Source organism: Pseudorca crassidens, chromosome 4 (genome assembly GCF_039906515.1).
Source record: "Pseudorca crassidens isolate mPseCra1 chromosome 4, mPseCra1.hap1, whole genome shotgun sequence".
Lineage (NCBI taxonomy): Eukaryota > Metazoa > Chordata > Mammalia > Artiodactyla > Delphinidae > Pseudorca > Pseudorca crassidens.
Window position 1 is genome coordinate 69,664,431 of NC_090299.1, and position 27,587 is coordinate 69,692,017.

A 27,587-nucleotide genomic window follows, 5' to 3' on the forward strand; every position below is an offset into this window, starting at 1 on the left:
GGAAAATCATTTTGGGGACTTCCCTGGCGGTCCAGTGGTTAAGACCCCACGCTTCCAATGCAGGGGGCGTGGGTTCAATCCCTGGTCAGGAACTAAGATCCCACATGCCACGTGGCGCAGCCGAAAAAAAGGAAAATCATTTTTAAATAAAATGTTGTATCATACACATAAACAGCATCACCATATCATTGCATAAATATCTGAGTTCAAACTATTTACCAATAAAGAGTATTTAAATCAAAATGGAATTCACTATTTTCCATAAAATTATTTTATCTGTAGAACAAGACTGCATTTGAATACAGATGGTCAGTATTAAAATTAATTCTTATATTTTGACAGGCATGACAAATAACCATATAGCCAACCGTATAGACTGTCCATACTAATAAAGGAAAGTAATTGCTCAAATGATTCCCCAAATAATCATGTCTGTCTTTAGAAGACACTATGATTTTTTGCAACCATTTTTCCGCCTTAATTGTGTTTATTCTGAGTTATATTAAGGATATACTGTAATTGCTTTTTCTACCCTCTTCCCCCACCATTTTATGAAATAAATGGTGGGTGAGGAGATGGAGAAGTAGAGGAGAGAGAGAGGAAGAACAGCTCACAAGTGGGTGATTAAAAGGAGCCAGTCTGCAAGGAATTTTATGGATAATATTATATACAATTAACTGTAAACTCCCTTGCAGAGAAGTGTTTATTCTACAAGTAGAATCTCTTTTCAATACTACACTTATCAAGCAGGTTGAAAGTGTTCAATCCATATCTTATATACTCGTAAACTATGGCTTCAAGTTCCCTGAGTAGAGAAAGAAGAAAAAGCCTCACAACATGCAGAGCCAAAGCAGGTTCTGAGAGGTTTAGAACGTATTCTTCATGTCAGCCTGAAGTATTCATCTAAACAGTTTGCAGCTGAACTCATGAGCAATTGTAGTCTAAAATACGGCAGCCAATTTAGGTGGAGACAAGTGAAACCAAAATTGACATCCACCTAAAAGTTCAAGGTACCGTTATTTACCCTGTACTTTTCCTCTACAAAGCACATTGTAAACACCACCTAATTAATCCTCAGATTTTGAGTCCCTCTTTACAGAAAGGGATAATCAATTAATTAGAATTAATTCTAAAATGTTATACACATGGTGAAAAATATAAAGAAGGATAATATCCACAACATTTAAAGAGTTTACAATATCACTAGGAAGATAAAATGCACACCCACACACGACACAATCAAAAATATACAAAAAGTAAAACAGAATGATGGGTCAAACTGTGGCAAAATGCTAAATATACCAAGAAGAGAAGGGAAGGGAGTAATAAAGGACCAACTGGATAAGCAGGAGAGAAATACATATTTTCAAATATAGTCTGATATTTGCATATTGCCCTCTTCCACCAAAAGTTGGGTTGCCCATAATCTTTAGAAACTCATATTTTCCCTCAGACTAAATTCTAAGAAGTGGAGATTTCTACTTCTGGCCAAAATGGAGTAACAGGGACTGAATTTACTCTCCTGCACGAAATAACAAAAAAACTAAAAACATTTGTAAAACAACTGTTTCTGAAGACACTGGACATTAGACAACATAGGACACAATCATTGAGAGAGAAGAAAAGAACTTGAGTTTGCATGCTATAGAGCGGGAAAGGAGAATCCAGGAACAATCTGACAGACTACCTAAATTGAGGAGATGAAGCTGAGAAGGTGAGGAAATCAAGGTGGCTAGAGTTCACAGGAAAAGGTACCAGAGAAGGTGATGCCAAAAAGAAAAGTCCAAAAAATCTGAAGAGTCCCCACTGAGAATTTTGCTAAGCACAGATCCATTTTTGAGTGTAACTACCCAAGGCAAAAAGAACCACCTGAAAGGATTAGAAGAAACGGTACCTAGCACATACCAAGCCAGGAATAGTGCATTTTCCCACCAGACATAATGGAAAATCTCAACATTCATGTAGCATTTGGTAAAGTCCTCAGAAGGGCCCTGCCTCAGTAATATGGAATAATTACCCCCTAAGACTGCTCTAATCCTGCCTACTGAATTTTAAAAGTAAGACCTTAACAGATGAAACTAACTCTAAGTGACTTAACTGCACCCCAGAAGGAAGCACAAGAACACTTATAGGACCCTGTCTTCCTTCCCTCCAGATCAGAATCCTCCTGGAACATCCTGAAATCCCAACTGTGAATGATGTTCTAATATGGCTGATTGAATACAAACATGGCACCAATCTGTCCTCCCTCTCCATATTAATGCCCCTTGTAAAATGAATTTCCCCTTCTCCTCCCATCAAGAAATGGACTCTATTTCCCCACAGACTTCCTATGACTTTCTTTGGCCAACTGGATGTGGTGGAAGTGGGGGTGAGTTATTTCTGAGTCTTAGCTTTACGAGTCCTTGCTTGCTTCCACTCTTTCTCAAAACACTGCCACCAACACCACAAGAACAAGCTTGGGCTAGCCTGCTGGAGAGATCCTTTGGAGCAGAGCCAGTCATCCTAGTGAGGCTATCCTACATCGCCCAATAGATAGCTGACCACTAGACACCTGTGTTTGTCCCAGCTCAGAAATGATGAACTGCTGAGCCAAGCCTAATCAAGATCAACAGAACTTCCCAGTTGACTCAGACTTGAAAACAAATTTTTTTTTGTAGTTGTTTTGTTATGCAGCATTAGTGTGGCACTAGACAACGTATATAGACCAATTAAATCAAGGGCCTAACAGGAGCTATTGCCACACCTCTTGTCAGGGGAAGTTTCTCAGACATTCCAGGATAATTAGAGAGCTAGTCTGCCCAGAATTCATCAAAGACCATTAGGGGACCCTATTGTGTATTCCATGTTATTTTAAAGGACCAAGATATTCTGCCCTTTATAATTCCATTCTTAAAGAATAACCATACTGTAAAGCTAGGAGAGATTCTAGCGATCACATTATTCCAGTTTCTCATTTTACGGTAGAGGAGAATAACAGCAGAAGTGTTATGGTAGATGAAAGTCATAGAGTGAGTGACCTACTGAGTGCTCTGCCATGTTGCACAGCCTTTGGATGCACAAGTGTGGACGAGACGTTAAGGAACTTGATAAACTACACCTATATAGTTGAGTCAGTCAAGTATTTGTAATAGTCAAGTATATGTTAAAAAATTATGCAAGACTTGGAAATCAGAACGGAGTACAGCGTGTCCCTGCAATGTCAGTATGGAGTATCGTTTAAAAAGTCCACCCAAGGATTATTAAGTCTCTAGGGGAAGATACTTGAGTTTGAGTTTGCTGTTTAATATTGGATTTGACCCCAAACACTGTGAAGTTGCATATTAACTTATAGATTCCTGTTCAGTAGAAAAGAGCCCCAAAGGTTATGGTTTTGATGCCCTGAAGGATATTAACTACTTCTGTATCGAATCTGGTAATCGCATTCTAGTATCCTTTTTTGAAAAAAATTTAATGGCTACTTATAGGCATTTCTCAAAAAAGATTTTGAACAGTTTTACTATTTAATTACTCCTTAATTAATGAGTTAGATAAAACTTTGATACAGGTTCATTCCATATTTACATGACTCACGTTTTTGATGGTTTGAGAATTATATTCTGACAACATCCACTGCTACGCAAGTTACAAGTATCAAAGAAATGTACGCATAGACTTGAAGAATACGTCTGGAGAAAACAGTGATCCCAAGTCAAAGAGAGAGGATCAGTCTAAGGTGGCCAGAAAAAAGAATCCACGAAGCACCAGACTTTATGAAAATGGAGGGAGCAGTATGAAGTGTGCCACTAGGATTAACATCTGAAAACAAAGGTCAAATCTTTTTATTCCCAGTTTTAAAGTATTAGTGAACTTCTAGAGTGTAAAACTATCTTATTAATCATCGCAGGCTAATGCACACAGCAGGCACCTACTTCATTTTTTTAATAAATTTCACTGAAATGGATATAATACAGAGTCAAGATTCTTTTTTCAAATTAAAGAGAAAGTGTCAGAAACTTTCTATCTGACCTTCAGATTACTATTTCTTTGTCTATGGGCATATTTCTAGAATATCGCAGGTAGTACCTAAATTATATAAGTTATCCTGACTCAATCCCAAGGATGACTAAGAATGCCTAAGAAGTCTCAACACTCTAAATATCATAACCTATATGTGGAAAAGAGAATTAGACTGATTTGAGGCTTAAATCTTTGTTCTCTGCCAGGCAGCCCAATGATATCAAGTTATTTTACACTGATGTCTCAAGGTCTACTATGTAAAAAGTAGTTGTTATTTTCCATGATGACAAACAATGAAAGGATTGAAAAATCTGCTGAGCTACCTGGCACGGGACTCACTGGGAATAATATTCACACAGCCTTCAAGTTTTGGAACAACCAATGCGACAGTCAGAGTGATGTTATGTTTCACAGAGTGTACAGTGGCTCCATCAGTATTCAGCAGACACACAGTGGTTCCAAACAAGAAAAGCACCTAAGCTTAATTTGAATTTTAAAAGATGATTTAGTTTGAAATCATTTTGTCATTAGTCACATTAGTCAGATGCAAGGGAAACTGGTGGGATAGAGATGCGAGGTGATAGATTCAAACATTAACAACAAATTAAAGCAGCAACAGGCAAACAGGAGCAAATCCAAGTAATTCGTCAGTCATGACTGTGATCTGACACGATTTCTAAAGAAGTCTTATCAACTGCAAAGAGAAAACTCAACTCAACTAATTACTCTAGCAGCAGTGAGATAAAGTGACTATGACGAGGTTTGCAGAACGCAAGCTACGTTCATATTGCTTGCTTGAGAAGCTAATGAAGTTTAATAAAATGTAATTTCACCCTTCTAAATTAAAAACAAACAAGGCTAATAATGAACAGGTTTATCTTCTAGAATATCAATGATTTACATACCAAAAAAAAAATCCAATAATGCAAAGACATTTATTCAAGGCTGTTCTGACAGGGCTTCAGGGGTTAGCCACACATCTTATTTAATAAGGAAATAAACAACTATGGTAGAGCAGCTGGAACTAAACCCCAAGGTAATGATTTACAGAGGACCATCAGTAGTGTTTTTAAAAGATGCTACCACATAGAAATGAAAAACATCCCCTACAAATAAACATGCTAAATATTTCATCAATTGTTACACACTGAACAACAAAGTGTAGAAATGAAAACGCCGAGTTCTCTACTGTATTTCATTTCCTCCCAATGTTAGCTTTTAATTCAACATTTGGATTTCCATAAGCTATAGAAATATTACTTTCAATATCTGGCACTGGGATAAGAAATTTATGTCTTCAATTTGGAATTACCAGAGAACAATGTCTTACAGAATGCATTCATTTTGTCTTCACATATTTAGAAGTTGAAAGTTTAAAATAGTAGGGTTTCTTGAAGATATGCGATTCTGTAGTTAGTTTTGCTTCATAGTGATTCCTAGGGCTTCTTTTTATTTGCCAAGGCTTTGTATAAATACATGGCTCTAGGAGAGGAAATTTTTTTGTCGGAGACTTCACCAGTCAGAGCAGAAGTTCTCAGCTTGATCAAGCAGACTTGGACTTGACCAGAATGCTACCTGGAAATGCTCCGGGAGCTATGTTCACCAAACGCTACCAACATTAACACTGGAGAGGGTAGAGGGCAAAGCACACTCCACTCACCTTCTCCAAATGCAAACACTGAGCTGGATGAATCTTCTCTCTCTCAAGTAGCATTACAGTCACACCAAGTGTTTATAAGAATAACCTGGGATCAGCCTCAGGGCCTTTTTGGAGGAAGTCTTAATTATTAGTTATGCTATTGTCAGTCATCAGGAATCAGAAGTTGGGAAACATTGGCTAAATAGTTAGGATTGTGGACCGTCAAATCAGACAGACTTGGACTCGAATACTGAATTTGCCATTTACTAGCTGTGGGATATCTGACACGTTGGTTGACCTCTTGAAACCTCAAAGTCCTTGTTAAAACAGGAGTAATAACAGTAGCTCCTCATAAGGAATAAATAAGATAACTCCTGTAAGGTGCTTAGTACATAATACGCATCAAAAGAACATTATATAGAAATAACCAGAAGGCAGATAACAAGATCCTTCCTCCAAAATAAAAAAGTATGTCACTCATGAATAAATCATTATAGACAAGATTTTAGAATATTTTTTCTATCTTTCTATAAAAATAAGGCCACCGTTTTGAATACTCAGAAAGGTAGAGGACCACTGAAGCAAAGGACAGTCTGTGGTGAAGTCAGCCATGAAAAGAACGTTGCTGGCTAAAATAAGAATAAACACAAGGAAATATAAAATTCAATTAACAAAATTAAAATACATTTTAGACATTGTAAAGGTAAGGATTAACACTAGAGTAAATCCTATAACTGGTGGCGTGAGACAAACATAAAAAGCTCATCTAGGAAAAAAGCAACAGCAACAACAATGGTTAATTTTTAGTGAGCGGTTCTTCTGCACCCGGCACCCAGCTCACATGCTTTTAACTACCCAGCTGCCACAACCATATGTCAAAGCTACACGGAGGAAATAACCTACAGCCACAGGTATTTCAATGTCCAGAAGAGATGTGGGTTGTCTAAAAAAGGCATCTCATTGTATTAACGTAACACATCACTGATCTCTTTCCGGAACTTTCCACCTATCAGTGAAGTCTAGAAACTGGCATCAGGGAAACAGCAAAGACCGGAGGAACTGTTGTAATCCAACCTACAGGATGATGTTCACACCTCAAGATGCTCTGAAAAGACATACACAGAACACTGGTTCACAATTAGAACTTCAGCAACTCAGTTTGGCTGGCCCACTTTCTAAATGTAATGGAATGTTAAAAAGAATTGTATCTGTGGATATATTGGTCTGGCATTATTGGTCTGGCACTCTTTTTACTTTATCTCTTAGTTCAATTACAGCAGCCAAAAGGACTTTCTTCCGCATTTAAATTGGAAGTAGGAAATGGGACAATGAAGGACACCAGACTGGGGATAGTACAAGGCAGCAAATGTCAAAGAAGGTTAAAAAAACATTAAGAGGTTTTCATTATTGCTATGGACTGAATTGTGTCCCCTTTTGAGGGAGGGTACTATACTGGAGATAAGATCTTTAAGGAAGTATGATTAAATGAGGTCAAAAGAACGGAGCTCTGATTAGATAGAACTAGTGTCCTTATAACAGAGGAAGAGACGCCAGAGAGTTTTTTCTCTGTGTCATATGAGGACACAGCAAGAAGGCAGCAGTCTGCAAGCCAGAAAGAGAGCTCTCACCAGAAACCAAACTTGCCAGAACCCTGATCTTGGATTTTCTAGCCCTTAGAATTATGAGAAAATACATTTCTGTTATTTAAGCCATCCAATCTATGTAATTTGACTACGGCAGCCTGAGGAGACTAAGACAATCATCTAACTTTAATAAATTTAAACTTAAGAGACAATTATCTTAAGATTTTTAAATAGTGAATGTTAACCCTCTCATAGGAAAAAAATAAAACCTAAACAAACTTGCAGCTTTCTCTTCTCAGATATTTTCTTTGTTTCTAGTCTGTTCTCTCTTCTCCAGTATCCTTTACTGATAACCCCAAATCCTAGGCAGAGTTAAGATACTAGACACGTAGAGAAACTGAGATGCTTTTGACAGGAATTAAGCATTGATTTCTTTGTAATATTTTTACTTGTCCTTGGTAAATGAAAACACTTCCATATATCCACCAGGGGGCATCTACATCATCTTTCTAAACTGTCCAAGTTGCCTGCATATAAGTTCTCCCAGGATACCTCTTGAGTTCCTTTCAGCTTTTCTTCACCCAAATCAGAGGACTTCAGTTAACTGGGATTTTCATTTAACCTTCTAATTTGGACTTAGCTCCAGATCCTTCTTTAACTACCCAATATTTTTTCCCTAAATATTTTTGCCTCCCTTGCAGATTATGACTTTTATGTCACAGTGTGTGTATATGTGTTGTGGATTTCAGAGCATGCGTTTGTTTAAATATTGGAAAAATGTCATTAATAACAATTTATAACTTCTGTTCACATTTTATATTAAGAATATTTTTTAAATCCTTAAAAGTAGGGGTAATATAAGTAGATATCTGATAAAATATTGCAAAAGAAATCTTACTACGTTTCTGAATTCCTAACTTGGGTGTCCAAATAAATTCATTTTTTAAAGCAATCATCCTTTGGAAATGATTTGTTTCAGCCTTAAAATATTCAGAAAATTATAGTTGAACTTAGAAAACATTTGGACAATGTTTTTTTTCTTAATATAGACTTGATATGACTTGATCATAATGAAACTGTGCTATAATAAATAGCCAACCAGAAAAATTCAGATCCCTGCCAACCCTATAGGAGGCTGGCGTAGCAAGGAGTCTGAGTCATAATTTTATCTGCATCAGCAAAGGCAACAGGGGCAATGTCTAAAAAGGAATAATTTATCAAGGCCAGATCTTCGTTATACTTCTGCTTGGGGGGAAAATTCCAAAGCTCAAGAATTATCATCCAAGTCATTTTGTAAAATCATAGCTGTGCTGTGTAAGGAAGTCTCTGATGAACTACGCATCTTACCTAAAGGGGGCTGAATGTCTTTGAAATATTAGATAATGTTTACCTACTGGATCTAAACATTCATGATAGCTTTAATAGATTTATTTTTAGGAAAAAAGGCTCAAGTCCCATGCTTCATCTCTTGCTGGAAGTGAGTAACAGAAGATCCACGTTTAAGCTCAAAAGCAATGAAGGACTTATGAAAGGTAATGATTTACCCAATTCATTCATTCATTCAACAATATGTATTGAGTGTCCAATTTTTCAAATTACTTTGTTGAAGCTGGGAATACAGAGGTGAAAAAGTATAGGCCTTGCAATTTCTTCCAGGAATTATTAAAAAGTTATAACAAGCGATAAATGCTATCAGGGAAACTTTTTTTAAATTAAGGAGTACATGGCATAGCCTGATTGCTGGGAGAGCCTCTTTGTGAAAGTGACACATAAGCTGAACTTCAGGGATAAGTAAGGGGGAAGAGGGACTGTGGGGAAAGGGAACAAAGTGCCTCGTGGTAGGGGAACAATTTTCAAAGATTTCCCTCAGTGGTACAAGGATAAAGAAGACCAATAACTTTCCTTGTCAATTAAAATTTGAGATACCTTGAGGATGTTCTAAAATCTTCCTTTTCTTTTACATTTTTTTGAAATAGACCGTTAAGGCAATGCTTCCCATGCAGGGGCTACTCTAAATAATTAACATCTGATATTAGCACTTGCCAGACAGAAATCTTTAATCTTTATCGATATCTCTACAATGCATTGAGCACTCACTATGGACCAAGCACTACACTACATGGTTTTCACAAATAACCTCACACACCATCTACAACCACCCAGGAAATAGTATTAATATTCTCATTTTTCCAATGAGGACACTGAAGTCTAAGAAAGTTGGGTACTTCTCCTAAGGTCAGACAGTTAAAATGGGTTCGAGTCATGATTTGCATCCCAAACTAACAATTTTAGCCACTCAGGAAGCTCCTTACGACAGCAAATATGTTAATTTGCTATGCTAAAAAGCTACACTAATGGGATTCAAAGAAAGCAAAAAAGAATTTACCTGAAAAATGTCCACACAACCCAAACCAGATTAAGTGACATTTATGAACAGCTTGGTTTTTCAGATTTGGATTTTAGTTACATTTATTTAGTTTCTATTATAAGGTAAATACTGTACTACTGTTTGATCCATGTTATCCCATGAAAAATCTTCCTCTGATTAATCCTTCCTTTCCAGTATCTGTAAAAATTGTAGAGTTTTTATGAACTGTTCTTGCGCCTGTTTTTCTTGATATTCGTTCAATTTCTTTGGTGCTTAGTTATCATAATGTGCTTATGGATATAACTTTGTATCCCATATAACTTCTACATTCAGGCCTAAATAAATATTTATAAATAGGTCCACATTTAGATGATTTATTTTACAGAAAATTTTATCTTAACCACAAATGCAATCTAGCTGTGCAAAGTTTCTTTTTTAATTGGAGAAAACTTCTCTTCAGGTTGTTTGAAAAATGAACCAGCATCACCACTCAAAATATGCATCTTGGGCTTCCCTGGCGCATTGGTTGAGAGTCCGCCTGCCGATGCAGGGGACACGGGTTCGTGCCCCGAGTCCGGGAAGATCCCACATGCCGCAGAGCGGCTGGGCCCGTGAGCCATGGCCACTGAGCCCGCGCGTCCGGAGCCTGTGCTCCGCAACGGGAGAGGCCACAACAGTGAGAGGCCCGCGTACCGCAAAAAAAAAAAAAATTTCATCTTCTATACGATAAACACATTTTTATGAAGTTTTTCTACAAGAGGGAAGCTGTGCCCCAACTTCCTTCCGCAGACTTCCCCTTAATTTTGAATATAGAATTTTCAAAAGATGTTTACAAAATTACTACTCAAATATATGGAAAAACTAAAACACTCCCCCACCATGCATAGGAAACTGCAATTTCAACTTTAACTGTTACCCAGGGAAGATATCAACATAAGCACTAGCTCTAGTTTCTGACTTGAAAATGATTCTTCAAACATGTAAGTATCTACAAATAATTGAAGTTAATGAAGTTCAGCAATGCATGCGCCCAATTATGTATAAAGTTAATGTGTGTACACGTGTATGTAGCAGAAAAGTACTCATTAAGCACCTTTTGTGCATGCTCTTATATTTTAAAAATCAATCCCGTTCCCTAGTCTTTACAAGTGGAAGCACAGTCAATTGGTCATAAAGCCTATGTTGAATTATCCTGTTAACACAATTCATTACAAATCTCCATCCGTAGTAAAACAACATATTAAGTCAGCAGAAGAAACTGATATTCTACCACACCAGTTGTCAAACAGACAACCCCCTAAACAGCTGAAGCCATTTTGATTTTCTCCAGGAAATCATTTGACTTGTCCTGAGGAGTAAGTGTCATGCTGTCAGCTGTAGTTTCCAACGAGGCATTAGCAAAACCATTCGACATTTAATAAGGCTCTCATGCTGAAACAGCTGTTCCTCCAAAGTGAAAATTTTAAAACTCTCTCTGAGCCTAGATAATTTTACTTGAGCTAGAAAATAAGGTATTAGACTCTTTTGCATGTTCTACCACTTTATAACAAGAAAGGAAATTTTGCACTTCAGTAAAGGCAGATTGCAAATTTAGCAGGAATTAAACCAGTAGCTGAGTTGCAATTTATGGCAAATGGCTCATCAGCACATTAATGTATATCACCAATGTAACCACTTCAGCCAAGCAGGCCAGAAACTAAGACACAAGTATCTGGTAGGCAGGAAGAGAAATGTGCCCTCTGTAGACACCAATAAAATGAATCCTAAAACCAAAAGCTACCAAATATCTGTCTCCATTTTCATCCTTATTGGCAGTATACTGATAGTTAAAAACCAATGTCAGAACCATAGGTTCTAAAATCAGGTAGATTCAAGCCTTGGCCTCTGCTAAATCCTAGCTGTGTGGTCTTGGGGAAGTTATTTAGCCTCTCTGTGCTACGTATTTCTCCTGGGTAAAATGAGGATAATAATGATAACTACTGAGTTATTGATGAATTAGTATTCATAAAGTGCTTAACACCCTACCTGAAGCACAGTAAGTGATCGATACTTGTTCAATATTATTTTGATATTGTTATCCATAGTCTAAGACAAAAATGTAGATAGTCCCTGTGAAATAAAATATTAGAACAGAAGTTTCCATTATTTCTATACTCAGCTATTCATTGTATTTTTTCAACAGAACTAAGTGTTAAATTAATACTGTAACTATCCACCTCAGAAAATGCTGGGAATGTGTGGGAACCTTACATTTTGTGCTCTCTTCAAAATTCATCTTACTTTCTATTTCTAGGTGAAAATAATTAGCTCCACTCCTTGCAGCAATGCTAAGAACTAGCTAAAACCCAACTTGCCCAAATCTGCCAACTGTAGGAAGAGATAATTGAGGATTCCCATTTAAGAGGTTTCCTTCTAGGCTGGTAGATATTTGAAGAGAGCATAAAATCAATAATCCTGTGGATATTGTTCTACTTAATCATATTAGCAATTTAAAAAATATTTGCACTTTCTCAACATATAACATACCAAAACTTTTCTCATATTACAAAGAAGGAAATGAAAATATCAAGTCCCACAACTCCTTAACCTTTGACCCCTTCCAGCTACCACTCTTTCTATCACTGCCAGTTTAGGGAAAAATTGTCTACACTTAATGTTTCCACTTCTTCACCTGTCGTTTACTTTTCAACCCATTGTTATTTTATTTCCCTTCCCATCTTTCCCTTGGAACTCTTTGTGGATTAATCCAGTAGACGCTTTTTAAAATCTGCGTCTTATATACTGTCCTGGCAGCATCTAACACTGCTTATCACTTCTTCCTTCTTTAAATTGGTCCTATAAATTCCATAATCTAGGTATGTTCCCCTTACCCTTCTCAGTCTCCAGTATGGAATGCTCTTCCTCTACCCAATCCTAAATTGTCACCTTTCCACAGGGTTCAACTCTCAGACATCTCAGTTTTTTCAGTCTTCAGGTAAATAAATAAACCTGTCCAGTGGCTTAGATTACCATCTTTATATCAATATCATAAAATCAATGTCTGCTTCCCAAATTTTTCTCCAACCTGAAGACCCATCTCTCCAGCAGGACATGTACTAGGGGCATAACAAACTTTTAATTCATTCATTCATTCATTCATTCGATTAGTCAACAAATATTTATTGAGTGCCTATTGTATGTCAGGCACTGTTCTTGGCTCTGGTGATACAAAAGTAGGGGAAGGCTTCCCTGGTGGCGCAGTGCTTAAGAATCCACCTGCCATTGGAGGGGACACGGGTTTGATCCCTGGTCTGGGACGATCCCACATGCTGCAGAGCAACTAAGCCTGTGAGCCACCACCACTTAACCCCATGCGCCTAGAGCCCATGCTCCACAACAAGAGAAGCCACCGCAATGAGAAGCCTGCACACCGCAAGGCAGAGTAGCCCCTGCTCGCCACAGCTAGAGAAAGCCCGCGTGCAGCAACAAAGACCCAATGCAGCCAAAAATAAATAAATAAATAGATTAATTTTAAAAAAAGGTGGAGGGAAAGCCCCAAATTCTTAACCTTAAGGAACCCTTTTGACCAAAGACAAATCTACGTACAAATTTATTCATATCCAATGAACCCAGTACATTTATCCAAACAAACATGCTAGATCTTAGAGGCTAGCACATGCTCCAGTTAGCTTTGCAAGCCACAAAACTTCAATGATTCTTGCCTCCTTCTGCCTTATTCTTTTCCATCCAGGTTCCTCAGTATTTTTCCAATCTTCCTATTTTTCTTCAAAGCCATGGAAAGGCATTCAACATAATCTCACTTAGCTACTCAGAGGCTATTAAAGTTCTCAGACCTCATATCCTTATGAACATTCCCTCTCTCTACTCTCTCTTCTATTATGTGTAAAATAATATTTATACAATGTAACATCAATAATGCCACTTCCTTGTTTAAAGTCTTTCAGCTGGCATGCTATTGTTTTTCTAAACATACACACACCTACATGACGTAACATTCTACATGACTTGGATCCTGCCTTCCAGTCCAGCTACATCTCCCCTTTACTCCCAAACCCTCCTCTTAACCACTCTGGGTACCCTAGTGTAGCATATGCTATGAGTGCCTGGTCTGTATTCATTTGGTTTACCCAGACAGACATCACTCCAGACAGGCTGTGTCTTACCAGCTTTTTCTCCCCTAAGGGGAGCTCTGTCTACAGGAGCTTGACTGGAATGGGAGAGAGGGTTTGACCAGAAGTAGAAGAAAGTTAACATCTCCTGAATAAACATAATCAACAAGAGATAAGAGTTGATAAATAAGTACCTCAACTTCTCTGCCACCCAACGGGACGATTCTGAGGTGGGTTCCACACGTATTCCGAGAGAGCCTCTGGCGCGATGAGCACACAGTGGTAAATCTGCTCATTAGTAACACTTTACTGGATTGTCTTCCTTGCCATCTCACCTTCCTCACAGTGATCTTGGGATCAGTTCAAATATAAATTGCTTGCACACAAATCCTTGCAACAAAGTCTGCTTTGGGGGAAACTCAATTAAAATACCTGGGTTCTAGCCAGGATGTCTTCATTTAGCTCTACAAGGATGAGCTGTATTGTCTTGCTTCAGGGTCTTGTCACATCCTCTTCTCACTCACTCCCTTTCCTCTATCACCTTTGCCTCCCTTTTGCGTTTTCTGAGATAGTCCTTAGCCATCGCTTCCTCTGAGAAGTTTAACCTGACAGCCCCTCCACCCTCATCAGAATCTCCCACCACAGAGACGCTAATCTGGACTGTGACATCTTCACACAGTATCCTATGCTTCTTCCTAGCCTAGCATCCAGCACGCTGCGTGAGTGCCCCTCCCAACTGTGAGTTTCTTTAGGGCTGCAACACTGCCTTACCAGTTTCCTCTCCCCACTGACCAGCACAGTACCACAAACTAAGAAGCATACAATCAAAATAAGCCCAATGACTAAATAATATTTAAATAAGTGATGAGTAAACTGTATTGAAATAAATCAACAACAAAATCATTCACTCCTATACACTCAAAACAGCAAAAATGAGTCTCACACAATGTGTCCCTAGAGATAAGTAGTTGGCAAAGCTATATAGCTAAAAGCAGCCCATTTAAATCCACTTGAAAACCAGATGACAGTCATTTATTCTATCCAGATTATACTTCCTGGGCCACTACAGTAGTTAATGGACTGTTTAATGAGTCAATCCTGGAATATTAACTGATAACCAGAATTAAATGTCTTTCCTCTCCCATTTCATGCATTTGCCTGTTTAAAAGTATGGCTGAGTGATCGTTACGGAGCAAAAGAGAGTCACCTCCCGGATCTAGCCCCACCTTCTTCGTGCCCTCTGCTGCCACACAGGAAATGCATGAGGCCCATGGGCACCAACCTGCCTCTCTGGGAGCAAAGTGATGAGGTTGTAAGCCACTCTTCCTTCAAACTGCTTGAAACACGGAGCCAGTGGCTGAAATAGCTTGTTTAACAAGGACTGGATTTTTCCTCTCAATCACAGTTCTAAAGCTATCAGTTATTGAAAAGCTGATTTTCAAAGCACACACTAGAACAGCTTTTCTGTACAGCTGCAATGCTATTTAAATCTTCCATGAATATATCCACAAACCCAAGAAAATTCTAAGCTAAAATATTGCTCTTAGAGAGGACATAGTAAAATAAGACCCTAGGGAGGAAAAATCCAGGAAATGAAATCTGATCGTTAATTTTAATACTGAAATGATAAAATCAGCCATATGGCTTCGACTCCTCAGAGCTAGAACACCTGAAATCACTATTTAGAATAGTCAGTCTAGAAGGCTTTTTTGTGAGGCTCTTTGGTGGACATTAACTGTCTATTTCACAGTCATTCTTTTGCAGGTCTCAGAAACGTGGATAAATGCCTCAGCTTCTGCTGTGATGAGGTTGGGAGTGGATGTAGAATAAGCAAGAAAGGCCATGCATTGGAGACACTAAACAGATTAATGAAAGGCAAGATCATCCTTGGAAAGAACTGACTCTTGAATCCAGGCTTCTATTCCACAGTGAATCTCAAGTCCTTATCTCCAGCACTACTGTGGAAGAATTCCCAGGAGCCCATTGGTAACACTGGCAACACCGAGGTCATGCTTTAATCTCACCTCACCAGCTGTTTCATTCTCCTACTGTGATCAAGCGGTCCCACTGCAACCATGTGGGCTGCCTTTGTAGCATCCGATAATGTCGATACTTCTTTGAATTTCATCAAGGTGGAAACTTTTAGACTCTAGCCAGCTATATTGCAGTCTGAATTTCCTTCATTTAAGACATTCATTTTCATCAAATTACCTACCAAATGAAATTATATTGAGCATGAGTCGTTATCATAAATGTTTTGGAGCCATTCACTTGGAAGCTGGTGATGAAAACAAGCTGACTGTACCTAGGAAAATTCACCAAAATCACTGACCAAAGAAAAGCCATGATGAGAACTCTTCTGTGCCCCATCAAATATCACGCAGCCATGTGGTTCATTTCTGCTATCCCTTGGCTCCAATATAATAGGCTCTCCAGGCCGGGGCTAAATGAATGTTTTCTAAATTATTGATTCACTTCAAATAAAGAACTACCACAATATCCCACGGATGTGACAAGATGATGATAAGACATAAGGCAAAGGGTCTATGTAGCCTCAATAACCCTGCACAATGCCCGGCACAAATTAGACAGACACTACACAAATATTTGTTGAATGAGTAAACAAATGAACGTGCGTAAGCTGACGTCCTAATGTTTCTGAAAGACCTACTACACCCCAGGGCATTGAAAGTTCCACACAAAATGTCTGGAGTCATCATTTGACCACAAAGCATGAATAAAAAGCTCAGCAGGGCCAAAGCAAATCTGGATCTCATCCATATTCTAAAGCACTGTGGAATTAATAAATGAAAATTTAATGCCATTTTGAGTTCTGGTTCTGTTGTGAAAGGCTGCTGGCCCCTCGGTTTTAAAATACTTTCTCAGCATACTAAAATCAGAACTCTTTTTCTCATGTTGTTCTTTCCTTTGTTTCCATAGGAAACAGTGACTTCCAGGCATCCAAGATGACACAACATAGATTGCCAAATTGCATGCCACCCTGCAGTTGCCAAGGAGATAATGTATGTCATTCCTACAAATAACATGTTGCTCATGCCTTCATTCCCTTTATCTAGCTCTTTAAGATATTCTTCGCCTGAACTGAATTCAGATAATGTTCACTGTGAACTGATGGAAACATTTCCTTTTTTAAAAATGTATTTACCCCACTCCCCCAAGGCACTTGATCACACCACACACACTGTCTGTGGAAGGTCTGAGCATATTTTATGGCGATTTTGGAACAAGTGATTCAGCAGTTTTCACCAAAAAAAAAAAAAAAATGCCTCCTGAATTCTGTCTGCTTGCATTCTAAGTAAAGGTCCAATTAAATCCACACCTGGTACTAACATATTCCGGTTTAAAATGGCCTACCACAAAAGCAGCTGCACTCCATTGAATTTACATGGGAAGGAAGGGGAGGAAAGGAGTAAGCAAGCAAAAAAGGAAAAGATGGAAGGAAGGAAGGAAGGAAGCAGGGAGGGAGGGAGGGAGGAGATTGGGGAAACTCATGTTGATTGAGCACCTGCAGTATACCAGATTAAACATCTGTAAGATGAACAAAGAGAATTAGAGAAATTTGAGATCTTGGCTGACATCATCTCATTAGCAGCAGGAAGAGTCAGTATTTGACTTGAGTATGTCTGACTTAAAAGATGTGTTTTCCAGCCATCTAGTGATGCATAACAAATCACCCCAAGTGATCATGGCCTTAAACAACGGCAATCATTTTAACACCATCTTTCGTGGGTTTGGAGGTTGGCTGGACTCAGCTAGGCAGTTCTCATTCATTCCGTGTCTCTCATGTGGTTTCAGTCAAAGCAGCTGGTACTGGAGTCACCTCCCTCATATGCCTGGCCATTGATGCTGGGACTGTCAGCCGGAATATCCTACCTGTGGTCTCTGTATGTGGCCTGGGCTTCCTTATAGCATGGTGACTGGATCCAAGACAGCAGTCCTGAGTCGCCAGCCTCACAGTCATAAAGCACTACTTCTACTGTGGTCATAGGTCCACCCAGGTTCTAGGGTGAGGGAACAAAGAGTCCGCCATACATTGTAAGAAATGCATGTGGGATGGATAGCCTGAGGCGGGGTGGGGTGGGGGTGGGGTTTCTCATTGCAGGCGTCTTGAAAAATGATTTCTGGCACAATACAATTTTTGCAATATTCATTAATTTCTTAAAAAGCCTGGGAGCCAGGCTTCACAGGCTCTTTCTCTCTGCTTGGTGGAGTAATTAGGGAGGGAACAGTTAAAATGATCAGTCTAAAAAGAGGACTGGAGCAACTTTTAATGTCAGCTTGCTGAATTACTGAAAAAAAACCCCAAAACTGAACACTGAAATTAAACTTTGGAATGAGTTTCTGATTAAATTTTTGTCCTTAACAGAGAGTCCCTTTTTACTCATGCATTGTCAGCTTTCGAAGCATTCGGGTATCATAAAAACTAGCTTTGCACTGAAACTAAATATATTGTGGCATATTCACATAGGTTGGCACAATACAGTATACCAAAAAGTGCTTTTACCTAATTTAGCTTTTTGGTTCTTTTTGGTACCTGGATAACTGGGATTTTCCGACCTGAATTACAGGTATATCTGCTCAGCACGGGGAGTGCATCTATGGAAATGGTAGCACCGAATGAATTGTTACAAGGGGTAACACAGTCCACTTAGACATATGTTCTTGTTATCTTAATCTATCATCTACCATCAGTATATCAGGAGGCTTCTGGCTAATGTCTTTATCATCTCAGCACCCTTTAAAATTGTTCTAGTAGTGAACCTAGCTGGGGCCTAGGCCATGAACACAGCTGGCTGATCTGAAACAGCCATAAGACTGCCACTCCACTTCCAAATTGTACTTGAACCATTAAAAGAATCACACTTGTTTATCCTTTGGAAACCTATCAAACTATTATCATAAATAAAGAGAACCTCAGCCAGAAAATAGGATATTAATGACATGAAGAAAGAACACCACGGAGTAAACACGATAATCAGACTGCAGAAAGCATTCAAACTGGGGAAGCACATTATGGCGAGCTAGTGAGAAAACAACAACAAATTCTGTCTCACTGCTTGCCTTGCTGAGAGTGTATGATTGTGCTAGCTCTACTGTGCTGGCAGATTGGCCTGGAATAAACATATACAATGTTCATATTTAATGTAGCTATTGCTGAGATGAACAGCTCTATAACGAGTCAGGTTCTACTACTCAGTGCAAAATCAGGTCGATCCAGCAGAATCCCAGAATCCCAAATAACAGCAGTGTTCTATCCAGAAGGTGACAATTGGATTTGTACCCTCTCTTCCCAGTACAAGTCCAGCATGTATTCTCATTCAGGCCAACATATATGCTGAAACTTTAGGATTTCCTCGATTAGTGCTTCACAGAAAAAAAACCCTAAAAATTGAAGTGCTTAGGTAATACACAAAACAGAGCCCAGCAAGTAACACAGAAGAGATATCTTATTCAGTATTTCTCTTCTAACTTTGATACTTCTGATTTCACCCTACATATTTCTGCCCCAAATTTTACATCTTTCTGTATCTTTTTTTTTTCCAAAATGAGGAAGACACTCCAATAATAAAATCTCTGAGAATAAAACAACAATATCTAATTGTTTTACATTATAGAACAATGCGCCCCTACTTTGCACAAACAATGAAGATTTGAGATCCTTTTTACTTCTCTGTTTTCTTCACGTCTATGAGTCTTGGAAGTTAAGACACTAAGATTTTACATAACTTAGATGCTCTAATTTCTAATACTGTGAGTGGCTAGTTCCACTTAATGGCTACAGAATGACTAGATAGTAACAAGGAAGTTAATTGTAGCAAATAATTAGATTGCCTCAGGAGGTTCTGAAATTCCCTATGGATTGTAATTTTAACCTTTGACTCCATTTTAGCATGCATATTACAGTCATATACATTCAGATTGTTATCTGGAAAACATTTAACTGAAATACTTTAGCAAATTTTCAGTGCTAGAGGAAGACTTCTGCTCCATCATTAGGGTAACCATACACTCCATTGGTCAAGCCAGGATATTTTGTCCAGAACAAATGTTTACTGGTAGGTCAACAGGCAGAAACTTGTGTATTTACAGGCAAAGAGAGCGTCAACCTATCCATCATACATTAATTGAAAAAAATAAGAAAAATTTCCAATTTGCTAGGAACTTGAAGATCACATAGAAAATAACTGCATGTTCCATTTAAAAAATTATTTTTAAATCATCCCAAATTCTACCTCATTTGATGCTTCCATACATGTCTTTAAAGTATATGCAGTAATGAGTTTGATAAAATAAATTTGGCTACGGCTACAAACCCGTTGCAAATGTGCAAAAATGAGTGATTTATGGAGTTTTGAAAGATGAATGCAATTCAACAAATAAACACTGGAAAAATAAGAGAAAAAGAGCTTAAATATTGAAAGCTACTAAAGGAGAGAGTTTTTTTTTAATAAAAAAAAAAAACAGGATTCACCACATAAAATCTCCTCTTTTTATGAATTGCTTAGGGATACTAATATAACTTTCTGTCAGCAGATCAAGCCTCCATTGACCATAATCTATTTCTGTCCTGAAATGTATTCTTGTTCTGTGGATAATAGGTAACCTCCTTGGTGCCATTTTTAGATCAGCCCGATGGCAAACATTAAGCAGAAAGCATGTTAACATTTTTCAGGATCAGCTAAGGCTTTAGCAAAGCGGGTTTCTTGCTTGCAGAAGCAGCAAGAATGAGCTCAGCACAGGAGAAAGTGCCTGTTGAAGCTCCTCTGGCTTCAAGTCAAAATTAAATAAACAAACCAACAAAACAATCCTACTGAGAGCATTAAGATGCCCACAGAGGACGTGCCCCCACCAGGCACCAGGAGTACAGCTCCAAAGTTTTGACATTCTCAGCTCCAAAATCAATCTTTGTCTTGAAAACAAATAAACTAACTAATAAATTTTAAAATGCTAATCACTATAATCACTAGCACAATTTCTTACTAATTACCTGTTTTGCTGTCAAAAAGAGGCAGCTGATAAAGGAAATTAAAAGTCAGATCTTGGCCTCATCTTCATTTCAAAAGACCAGTTTTGACTTTCTAAAAATTGTTTTTAACCAGCAAAAATGGTGTTTTTACATGGTTCAACCAAATAAAACCTGGCTTTTCTCAAAACAAATCACAGGCTCATTGCTTCATGGAAGAGGTAGCCAGGGAAGGTCAAGTGCCCAGCTGTCCACTCATGGCTGCTGTCAACATTTCTTCAGTTAAGGATCTGCTCTGAGAGTCTAACTAGCAAGTTACTAAATGGTTATCCAGCTCTCTCACTTTCCAGGGAAGCACCTTTCAAGCTCCACAGAGGCTTCTTTTTTTTCACCTTCCAAGCAGGATGCCCTTCCCAGAGCTTCTCCATTCAAACCAGTTCTCAGAAGACTATCGATTAGATCCTTTTTCCACATGCAACCAGAGAACGTTTTCTTGTTTTCTAGATATAGCCTCAACAGCAGAGTTGAGCATGACTCTCATCTCCCATCTAGTAGCTCATCTATATTAAGACACAGAGATAACCCAAACAACAAAACTAAGAGTCAAATGCACAGACAATGAAAAGGCAGAGATAAGCAGTTCCTTCCTAGGGAAGAGTTCCAAAGAAATCACGTAGGTTCAGGGTAATAAAAGAGTTATCTAGATTTCCTTCAGTAATCCCAAAGCTCTGTGTGGGCCTCAAAAATAAAAACGCAGTGCTGGAATGGGTTTATGGGAGTTTTCTCTGTTACTGTTGTCATCTAGGACTTCTCTTTCCGGTCATTAGTAGTAGTAGTAACATTTCACAGAGACCACATTGCATTCATTCTTTTATTCATTGACTCAGTCAACAAATATTGGAAGGGCATTTATTGGGTGCCAGGCTCTGTGTTAAGCATTGGTCTTATAGTTTGTATTCTTCAAATTGCTTTCTTTTAAAATAAAAATCTGTTCAACAGACTAATAATCCCAGATATACACAAGTGTTCACAGTTGGATAAGCTGGAGACAATAATACACTCATTTTGTATATGAAGGGTTGACTTTCTGCTCTTTGGATACAGAGTTCTCACCACCTTTTGCCAAGAAATGTTGGAAATGTTAATCCTCAAATGCCGACAACCTGGCCAAAGAAAAAGTGCAGATGTGCTAAATGGCGGGCGTCCTTCTTACCTCCCTCCCTTTATCTAAAATTTTCATGGTACAATTTTTTACCTTCAAGTGACCCCTCGATATCTACATTAAACTGACTGGACTTAGTAAAAACTTTTTAGGGAAGCAAAAAATAGAAAGCATTCACAGGGAAACTAACCCCCAACCTCATCTTCACACCCCCATTGTCCTCTTTGAATTCCCTAAAGACAGACTTTTCTCTGACTATGGAACCTACAATTGTTTTCAATTAGCCAAACAAAAAGTAAGTAAAAAAGTCTGCTTTAGCCAAACTACTCCCAAAAGAGAGAGAGTTTGAGAGAGAAGCTAAATTCACTGGACTACATCATTAGGGAGTCATGACGCTGGAGAGACTAAAGAAATGCCCATGCTAGTTGTCTATATGAAGACAGTAGATTTTAAAAATTAAAGTCAAAGTTCAAGAAAGAGCTAATGAAGGAGAAAGAATAGAATCCTACAGTATAGCTAAGCAAGAGGAATGTGAAAATTCAGGCTCACAAATAAAAGCCGCAAAAGAGACGTTGTGAAAGAATATGATGTATTATTCAAAGTTAAGCAGGGTAAGAAACTCCTGGAAGGTGAGATACTAGAAAATATTAAGAAAAACACACCATGCCATACAATCTGAGTAGAAAATGCCCTCTCCTTAAATTGACCAAAATACATAATAATCTCCTTCTGCCAAAGACATTTTTATGCATAATATCCTCTGATTTTATTTAAATGAAATGAAATAAGTAATACCCGAACTGATGCATCTTGAAACTTCTAAATTATCTGAGGCTGAGAGAAAAGCTGGAGATTTAGCGATGTATATTATGTTGTGGGAAAATTAGCCCCTCAAAATAGCAAAAGGGAAATTGGCAGCTTAGCCAAATAAACCAGAAGGAATGAATAATCTTACTCAGTAGCTTAGGGAAGAGAACTTGCTGGAAAATATAGCTAAACATTGAGGGAATTTGTTTCAAGTGTCTGTATATTTTTGAAGCTGACTGAATTTTTTTCCCCTCTAAAAAGAAGTGCTGGCCCACTCACATTGCTAACACAGAAAAAGATCACCAAATTAATAGTAATTCGAAACACCATTAAGAAAAAATTTTCATAACAAAAATTTCACCTGGGGAAACGTACAGTTCCTTCATATATTGCTATCCCTGACAATTGAGCATCTATCTCAGTTATAGGAAGAATGAAACCAATCAGCAGGTGTTTCTTGAGCAACTACTAGATTCTTAGCAAATTTGTGCCAGGTGTGCTGGAGAAGGAACAGAGTAAATGGAGAAGTAATAAAAATTCCAACAATGCGGTAAGAGTTTATTAATTGTATAGCAATTCTAGAGTGATCCTCAAGCTAGCCCATAAAAATCACAAACCAAACTAATGATATTTATAGTAATGAGTTGGCTTATTTCCTTGCTACTCTCCTTTGTCTGCTGACCATCAGTAAAATACACCTCACTGCCAGACTGAGTTCTCCTACCAGCTCCTCCCAAAGTTCAGCACATTTTTTACATCTCTTGGTCCCTACAGAATACCTATTCCTCTGATTATTTACATCAATATACTGTCACCTGACACAGTATAAATTCATTTAGGGCAAAAACTATCTTTTGAAATTCTTTAAAATTTTTCTCACCACCTTGACAACAGAATTCTTTTGAACATATGTTGTAAATAAATATTGTTGATTGAATATATTAATGCATGTCAGATCGGTTATTTCAAGACAAAACTAAGAAATTCTTTTTAACATTTTTAGATGTTTAAAATGTCAAAAAATTGGGAAAACTATGGATTGGTCTATAGTCAAAATGACCTCAATCAATTGGTGATTTCTAGCCTTGAGAAAATCCACATATATTTTATGCAAAACTAGAAATTTGGAGAGTGTGGCTAATTTTTTGAGATTTTGGCTTCTATGTAAGCTGAACCACCAGCTAAGGGATAGGGCTTGTTTATGAATGGGGTAGAGTTTTATAGTATGGCTTACACTTTCAACAATGTGAACATTAAGACAACCTTCAGAAAAATGATGAATGGGCTGGGGAGTGAGTGTGTGAGGGTAGGCACAGCAGAGGCTCAGCAGTGTGGGATGAGGTTACAATGGAGGGGTGGCAATTTCTAGGGGCTGTAAACCTAGACTTTGGAGCCAGACCATCTGGGTTTAAATCTTGGTTCAGTTACTTAGGAGGTGTGTGATTGGACAAATCACTTAGGCCACTCTGTGCCTCAATTAGTCATCTATAAAACAGGATGAAAATGGGACAGGATTGCTATGCCAATTATATAAGTGAATATATGTAAAATATTTAAAATACGCTCTGGTGCATACTAAACACAGGATGAGTTGATGCTCTTATTGGTGTTGGAACAGTATGGATTTTTGCTGTGTAAGTGAGCATAAAATAATCTGAATATTTAATTTGACCTGTCTCAGTGAACCCCAAAAGAACCATCCTCACTAGAATCCATTCTTATGAAAGTAAGCATATGTTAAAGAGTATAAAGCAAGATGGCATTAGTTATAGATAGTGGATGAGCTTGTAGTAACAGGTTTTTAAATTAGAAGGGAATTTGGATATAATCTTGCTTAACTTTGTCATCTAACAGAGAAATCCAAACTCAAATATTGGGTTGTGTGATCAAAGCTACACTGGAAAACTGAGAGTAGAGTCAAAATCCCTCGATGCCTGCCTGTTTTCTCTAGGTGAGAGACAGCACAGTGCATCTGAGAGTGTCCAAAACACTTCACTAAGGCTCAGTGTTCTCAACCATAAAACTATGTGTATAACAACACAACAACTCATCTCAGGGTGTATTGTGGAGATTAGAGATAACACATGTAAAGCAACTAGCACTATATATATATATATATATATATATATGGCACGTAGAAGACAATAAATAAATAACAATGATGGTGATGACAATGATGGTGACAAGCTACCTCCCCCAATCTATGTACTATGTAAATACGCTTCACAGCTTCTTCCTTTGTCATATTTGTAAACACAGAATACATGAAAATAAATGGACACGTTTACTATTAATCTATATCTATATCACACACCCACACACCCACACACTCTTAAACTGTGTTATACTAGGTTTACAAGATGCCTTACTACTTCCTTGAACACTAGCAATGTATCAAGCCTTCCTGATGCAGCACTGAAATTATGGCATTTCCCCTTCTGGAGGAGAAAACAGCCATTCAATTATGATGCTAATGTTGGCATTTTTCTTCCCGTGTGATGTTATTACCAACAATTACCAAGATATGCACAATATTGCTTCAATAAGCTACTAAAATTGATCGTTTCTCCTCCCTTTGTCATTTTGAATGACATCCCTTACCTTGTCACTTTTTGCATTTCAAAGGCTAATTTGAAGTCTCAAATTAACTCTCTGATATAATTTATCATGACCCTCTCTACCTCTCCTTCATAGCATTTTTCACATTTATCATTATTTAACTATTTGAAGTTAATTGTTGAATGTCAACTTCCCCACTACCCTCAGAGTATTCCCAGCCTACTGTCACTTGATAGGTATTCCATAAAAGTAGCCATAAATAAAATAGGTTCCCAGTATGTAATTGGATATATAGATCTGTATTTCAGCTCATAGGTCTAAGGTAGCAGTGAATATTTGAGAGTAAGATTATACTGCTATAAGCATGCCTGAAGTATTCTAAAACCAAGATTCAGACCATACTTCTATATACTACATATAGTCACTTGCAAGATTAATAACCTGTCTCCTTCACTAGACTAAGTGCCCAGGTTTTGTCTTCTTTGAATCCTCAGTGCCTTGCGTGGTGACTAGTACATAGTAGTTGCTCAGTAAACACTTGTTAAATTAACTACCTGAGATTTGCTCTCTTGCCTTAGCAAAATGACGATTTCTGACGAATCAGCATGTGACACATAACAAGACTACCATATGAAAAATATGGTTGGAAATGAAACATAATTCTGATATTCTTGACACTTAAATCACCCAGTTAAATAATTGTGCAATTAAACAATTACTCATTGCCTAAAGAGCATTACTAACTACAGAACATTCTGTACTGAAAAAGGTATGGCTTCCGGGAGGTACAATTTATATGGTTCAAAGAACGTCATTAAACTTCTGTCACCAGCACACCGAAATGTCAAGTGAACTGACAATACTTCATCATGTCCTTATTCAAACTGCCAAGGAAAGAGATTTTAAACTAAGTTAAGAAATGAGAGAAATAAGGATAAATGGAAAAATGAAAGTTTTTTGCATGTTAGCTTAAACTATTTAAAGCACAGCATTTCTAAGAGGAGTTTTGAGAATGATTGAAATGAAAATCTGAAACTGACCTAGTTTGTAGAGCCTGTTAGAATGGAATGAAGCTTGTGTATTACCATTTACTGGGATATCACTGTATTTAACACTGGTGTCAAAGGCACTGATACCTGTGTAAGTGAGGTGACTAAAATGACCCAAGGACAACAAACTATGCTTTTCTCATAATGCATAGCTGCACTTGTAGATTTACAGAGGCTTTTTGTTTTGCTTTCTTTTGTTTTTCAAAGTGTCGTCCTCAGTTCCCTGTTGTTGTCCACTAGCAAAGTCCAACCGCTGACAAGTGTGTCTCAGAATGAGTAGCTGCTGTTCACAATCCTCACAGTGACCCAGCTCTAGCTCACTACTTAACATCCACCTAATGTTCACATTTACAGAAGAATTTTATATAAAATACAAACGTTTTTGGAAATTGTTGATAAATATACTGGTTTTTAGAGGCCCCACATTTCCTATTGTTCGATTCCTATAGTCGGCTCATTATAATAAACAACTGTGACTATTAAATACTGTGCTATGGGCTGTATGGGAAGACAGAATGAAGCCATAACCAGTTTTATTAAGAAGCTCACCATCTAGGTAGGTAAATAGAGCAATCACATATGAAACAATTTATGCAAAATACTTCAGGATATTATAAGTGGTAAATTATGTGATACAGACTTTAAATGTTGAAGATGCTTAAGGAAACAAAGGATAATAATAATCACAGCTACAGTAATCATCAGGGAAATGCAAATCAAAACCACAATGAGATATCACCTCACACTTGTCAGATGGCTATCATCAAAAAGACCACAAAGGGCTTCCCTGGTGGCGCAGTGGTTGAGAGTCCACCTGCCAATGCGGGGGACACGGGTTCGTGCCCCAGTCCAGGAGGATCCCACATGCAGCGGAGCGGCTGTGCCCGTGAGCCATGGCCGCTGGGCCTGCACATCTGGAGCCTGTGCTCCGCAACGGGAGAGGCCACAACAGTGAGAGGCCTGCATACCGCAAAAAAAAAAAAAAAAAAAGACCACAAATAACAAATGCTGAAGAGGGTGTGGAGAAAAGGGAACCCTGTACACTGTTGGTGGGAATATAAATTGGTGCAGCCAGTATGGAGGTTCCTCAAAAAACTAAAAATAGAATTACCGTATGATCCAGCAATTCCGCTCCTGAGTATACTTCCAAAGAAAACAAAAACACTAATTTGAAAAGATCACGCACCCCAACGTTCATAGAAGTTCTATTTACAGTTGCCACAATAGGGAAGCAACCTATGTGTCCATCAATAGATGAATGGATTAAAAAGATGTGGCATACATATACAATGAAATACTACTTACCCATAGAAAGAATGTTGCCATT

At 38.0% G+C, this 27,587-nt stretch overlaps 1 protein-coding gene across 3 annotated transcripts in view; it reads right to left on the reverse strand.

The window, feature by feature from the left end:
• GABRA4 (gamma-aminobutyric acid type A receptor subunit alpha4) overlaps positions 1 to 27,587 on the reverse strand; it is a 256,295-nt gene that overhangs the window by 193,204 nt on the left and 35,504 nt on the right. The window lies entirely within an intron of this gene.